Source organism: Pristis pectinata, chromosome 34 (genome assembly GCF_009764475.1).
Source record: "Pristis pectinata isolate sPriPec2 chromosome 34, sPriPec2.1.pri, whole genome shotgun sequence".
NCBI lineage: Eukaryota > Metazoa > Chordata > Chondrichthyes > Rhinopristiformes > Pristidae > Pristis > Pristis pectinata.
Window position 1 is genome coordinate 9255662 of NC_067438.1, and position 5908 is coordinate 9261569.

Consider the following 5908-nt stretch of genomic DNA (forward strand, 5'->3'; position numbering starts at 1 on the left):
TTTATTTCACTTTAAACAGTTCGGTGATTTATTGGGACAATGAATTCTTACCTCTTCCTGTGTAGTTTTTCAGTAGACACAGGTACTTCAGAAAGCATTGGGTTGGTGGTGAGGTAGATTGTCTGCTTCACTTCCCGTTGACGTTTGCTCGCATGCAGTAGAACAGCAACAGTTCAAAGCACAGAACTGGCTGAAAGGGAAACAAGTCACCACTAATGTCACCAAATATGCTCAACAACAGACTGACACAGTAACATTGGACCACCGTGTTAAACTGTTCTCTACGGTTCTCGATAGTGATCTAATCTTCAGATCTTAGACTCCCCCACTCTGGGTGACAATTTTTAGCTCAAGATCAGAAATGAATCCCTTTCGCTTTCAGGAGAGATCGAAGCCCAGACCTTGGCTCAATCCCAAAAGGAAGAAAATGGACAGGGAATCCGACCAGAATTAACTGACTAAACACTTTACACAGGTGGAGCCAAGAAAGGGGATTGACAATGTTTATTGGGGCTGTGTGAAGTTATCAGCACAGGAGTGAGGTTGGCATCTCCTACATTCCACATAGAAAAGGCATCAGAAAACATAATGGCACACCGACTGTTTAATAAAGGAACACACACACACACAGGGACAGGTGTAAATTGCACTCAGCCTTGCTTGGTGCTGGTGGAGATGGGCCCAGGGTCTTGGGCGGGGAAGGGCCTCAGGAGTACGACTGGGTGTCCAAGATCTTTGGGGACAGAGAATCCCAGAGATTCACTACCTTCTAGTTTATCCTCCCAAATCTCACTTATTCTACCATTTGTTCAAACAAATGCGAACCATCCACCCATTTGCATTGGTAAGTTTAACAGCCACCATCACGTATCGGAGGGGGAAAAAGAGAGTGGTGAACAACTGGAGGACTGGGCATTGGCTTCTGATGTTCACCTAGTTTTCAATCCCTGACAGGCACCTTCTTCTCTGCTTGGTGATACGAGCATTATTACTGGCCTTTCTCAGGACTGGCAACAGTACAGAACGGCCACACACTACTCCTGGAAAACCCACAAGAAATATCCCTGTTCACAATCCCACCGCCATCACGCATGAAGGAACTGAGTGACTGTAGCTAACTCTGGCCTGAAAACAAGTGGGGCTCCATGTCCTACCTCTGCAATCATTGCTGAGGAAACAACCCAGTGAATGGGTTCAAGCTGCTGCAGCTGGAGACACTTCCCACACATTTGTTCCTGTTGGGACTGGAAGTGTCCACAATTTTCCTTCTGGTCCCAGATACACATCCCGCGCCCATACCTTCACACCTTATAATTTATAAAACAGACCTCAGCCACTGGTGCCAATCCCACAGACCCACAAAGGGGCTCCCCAATAAATCCAGGCCCTGCCGGTGACACCCAGACCCCAAGACAGCCAACCCTGGAAAGTCTGCCCCAGAGATGACGGGCAGAGCGGCCTCCTTCAGTGCTCCATTATCCTGTGACTCTGACACTAAACCCGGAGCCCAACGAAGAGACAAACCGCCAACCATGTCCCCGGCACCAACCGCAAACATCTGAGTGAATAAAATTCTCCAATTCTGTACTGAATGCCCATTTCTCTATTTTAGTGGATTGAGAGGTGATCACCAGCCTGCAGTTCCCCGGATCTTCCTTGCAAACCTTCTTCACAGTTAGAAAACAAAGGACGTCATTTGTGAATCCCCACTGGTGTAGTTCCTGACAACTCCATGATCTGTAACGTTGTTCACTGGCCTGTCTGGGACTTTGTACAGCACATCCAATGGTAACACCTCTGCTGGATACATCATACATCTTCAAAGAACTCCTTCCCTTCTGACCCCCCCCCCCCCCCCGCCCCAGTGAAACCAGATTCAGTCTCAGCATCTGTCAGTTCTGTGGATATGTGCTGTCCATGAGCAGAGTCTTTGTTGTGCCAGCGGATGTCTCACACTCGTCACCGGCAAAATCAAAGGAAACTTGGCATTTCCATTGCTGTCTTATCCTGCTCCAACTCCAGGAGGATTTCAGCAGCGGGACGTAATTGGGAGATCACCGGTTGAACACCTGCCAATATAAATGACAAATAACAGTGGACCCAACACAGATCCCTGTGGCACACCGCTGGTCACAGGCCTCCAATCTGAATAACAACCGTCCACTACCACCCTCTCACTCCTTCCCGTCAGCCAGTTTTGTATCTAATTGGCTAGCTCACCCTGGATCACGTGATCTAACATGCAGCCCTTGTCAAAGACCTCGCTGAAGTCCACATGGACAACATCTACTACCCTGCCCTCATCAATCCTTATCTTCACTTCTTCAAAAAAAATCTTAACCAAACTTGTGAGACACGATTTCCCATGCACAAGACCATGCTGTCTATCCCAGATCAGTCCTTGTTCCAAATGCTGGCTGTTCCTGTCCCACCGAATCCCCTCCAGTAACTTCCCTACCACTGATGTGAGGCTCACCAGCCTGTAGTTCCCTTGCAATCCTTCTTAAAGAAAGGCACAACAGTAGCCACCCTCCAGCCCCCACACCCATGGATAAAGATGGTGCAAGTATCTCTGTTATGGTTCCCACAATTTCGTCCCGAGCTTCCCACAATGTCCTAGGACACACTTGATCAAGCCCTGGGGATTTTCCACCTTAATGTGCCTTAACACTGACAGCACCTTGTCTCTTGATGTTCCAAGACATCACTATTCATTTTCCTTAATTCCTTCGCCTCCATGACCTTCTCCACAGTAAATACAGATGAGAAATATTCGTTTAACACCTCCATCTCCCGGGGCTCCACACAGAGATGACCCACATTGATCGTTAAGGGGCCCTATTCCCTCCCCAGTTACCCTTTCGCTCTTAATGTAAAACCTCTCAGGATCCTCCTTTACTTTATCCACCAACACTATCTCTTGCCCTCCTTTTTCCCTCCTGATTTCCCCACTCGTGTGCTCCTACATCTCTGATACTCCTCAGGGGATTCTTTTGATCCCAGCTGCCGACCCCTGGCATACACCTTTTTTCTGACTGGTGCCTTAATATCCTTCATCAACCAGGGTTCCCTAATCCTGCCCACCTTGCCCCTCACTCCAGCAGGAACACGCTGAGCCTGAACTCTCCCTATCTCACTTTTTAAGGCCTCCCAATTGCCAGGCGTCGAGATGTTTTCATTAGTGGGAGAGCCTTAAATGAGGGATAAGATTTAAAACTGAGGTACAAAGAAATTTCTTGTTGCAGAGGGTAATGTCTTGCCCCAGAGAGTTGTGGATGCCAGATCATTGCAAGTATTTAAAGCGGAAGTAAATATATTTTGAAAGATCAGGAGATTGGATGCTATGAGGAACTAGTACTGGGAAAGCCTGGGATCGATCAGCCATGGTCAAGTTGAATAGCGAGTGCCTACTCCTGCTCCTATTTTCTTGTGTGAAATGATCAGAAACTAGGAATATGTGATGAAAAATATCCAAAAGTGACAGGAAGAACATTTTGTTTTACAGAACGAGCGGTTAGGGGTCTCAATTGCACCACCAGAGATTGTACTGGAGGCAGATTCAATGCTAGCAGTCAAAATGGAGCCTGCATTTAGTACCAAGGAAAGAAGCTCCAGGGCTATGGGGACAGGGTCCAATGTGGCGTGCTCTTTATGGACAGGATATGCTATCAGACTTCCTTCTCTGCTGTTGCAACTGATGGAGTTGTCACTGTCCGGGTGACAATAGAGACAGCTGGGGGTGGGGGGAGAAGGGGGTGAAGGAATAACTCCAAAGCACAGTTGGGAGTTTCTCTCAGCAGGTAACTTGGAAGAAATTTCAAGGCAACTGGAAAAGCCGGTTGGTGAAGACGACCTGATTAAAGCTGCCGGCACAATTCCCCGCCGTGTCACGAGAATAAGACTGCTTGGAAAATAACGTAGAATATATAGCGAAAATACTACAACCAGAAAGCAATGAACGGATGAATGAGCTCTGTCTTTAGATGAGTGACCAGGGGAGAGCGCGAACGCAGTCCCCCACTACCACAAATTATGCAGTCGAGTATCCCGCATTTGGGGACATCGCAGGCGTCAGCACACCCGCAGTGCAATGGGATAGCCTCGTCCTGGAACCTCGGCCGTCCTGATCACCGACGGTTCCCTGCCAGGTAAGTATGCTTTACCCCGCTCCCGCTCACCCAGCCAACCACATGCATCACCCCTTAACATCAACACGAGCCACATTGTCAAACATTACATTGCTTCTGTTTACCCACAATCATACTAGAGAAACACATAGCTCCATGTTTTGCCTTTCCCGTCTTCCTAGTGTTACTTTTCCCCGTTTCACGCTTTCTTTTCGCCCTCCTTATCTGCATATCTTCCTTAAGTGGAAGCGGCCGACCTGCAGTGCCGCGGCTCCCCGCTGGGTGTCACACGGCCCCAGGGTTTCATTCACAGATCGCGGGCGTGGGGCTGGGACCCGGTGCGGGGCTCCCGTCCGCTCTCTGAGCCTCTGCAGACCCCGCCTCGTCCTGTCCGGCCGGGACCCACAGACCGGGCTTAGCCAGCGCTCCCTTGAGCTCGGCTCACACAGGGTCAGGGCTCTGGAGGCCGTCATCCAAGCAAGGGCTTGGAGTGCGTGAGAGCTCTGATGTTGGATCAGTGTCATGAGGGTTCATTGAGGAAACGTGCTGTTGTGTAACTCGGAAACCATGCACAATTACACCCAGAATTGAAGTAAAAACCCCGATATGATTCCATTCCATCTAAAACTGGGGCCTTAAATCTGAATAAAGACCGTGGCATGACTTGGCCGTGACAGAGGGGAAAACTTTTTTTTTACAAAATAAACTTTATTCATAATAAAAGAGAAACTATATACAATTACAAAACAGTGCAAACCTTTACATTTTTGTACAGATCATTCATTAGTGTTACCTTTTTATATAGAAAACACACGTGTGGATCCCTGGAAACTACCCGGTCCAGTATTTACAATATTTAGGGGCTTTCTCCCTGTCCCCGCCCCTCCCTCTCCAGTGGCAGAAGAACCTTAAACCGTCGTCTTTCCCCACCGAGCCTTTGCGTTGGCTGCACCCAGCTTCAGTGCGTCCCTCAGCACGTACTCCTGCAGCCTGGAATGTGCCAGCCGGCAGCATTCCCCTACAGACATCTCGCAGTGCTGGAAGACCAACAAGTTTTGGGCAGACCAAAGGGCGTCTTTCACCGAGTTGATGACCTTCCAGCAGCAGTTGATGTATGTCTCTGTGTGTGTCCCCGGGAACAGCCCGTAGATCAGAGAATCCTCTGTTACGCTGCTGCTGGGGATGAACCGTGACAAGGACCCTTGCATCTTTCGCCACACCCTCCTTGCAAACCTACAGCCCGCAAAGAGGTGGATGACCGTCTTGTCCCCAGCGCAGTCCTCCCGGGGGCAATGCGCGCTGGGAGTGAGGTTCCAACCATACAGGAAGGATCTGACAGGGAGGGCCCTTCTCACCGCAAGCCAAGCGAGGTCTTGGTGCTTGTTGGTGAGTTCTGGCGATGAGACATTCTGCCAGATGGTCTGGACAGTCTGCTCAGGGAACCACCCCACAGTATCCATCGAGTCCTTCTCCTGCAATGTCTGCAGGATGTTCCGTGCTGACCACTACCTCCTGGACTTGTGGTCAAAGGTATTGGTCTGGAAGAACTTTTCCACGAAAGACAGGTAGCGCGGCAGCGTCCAGCTGACTGGGACGCCGTGTGGCCATGGGGCCAGGCCCATCCTTCGCAACAGCCAAGACAGGTAGAACCTCGGTACGAAGTGACACTTGGTGCCCACGTACTTGGGTTCCACGCACAGCCTGATGCAGCCACAGACGAAGGTGGTCATCAGGAGGAGGGTGACATTGGGGACACCTTTACCCCCATTGTCCAGGGACTT

At 49.7% G+C, this 5908-nt stretch overlaps 1 non-coding gene across 1 annotated transcript; it reads right to left on the reverse strand.

Annotated features, from left to right (window-relative positions):
• Positions 1 to 3992: 3992 nt before the first annotated feature.
• Positions 3993 to 4156, reverse strand: LOC127586145 (U1 spliceosomal RNA). Its single transcript, XR_007958650.1, has one exon. It is a non-coding gene; the product is annotated as a U1 spliceosomal RNA (small nuclear RNA).
• Positions 4157 to 5908: the final 1752 nt, after the last annotated feature.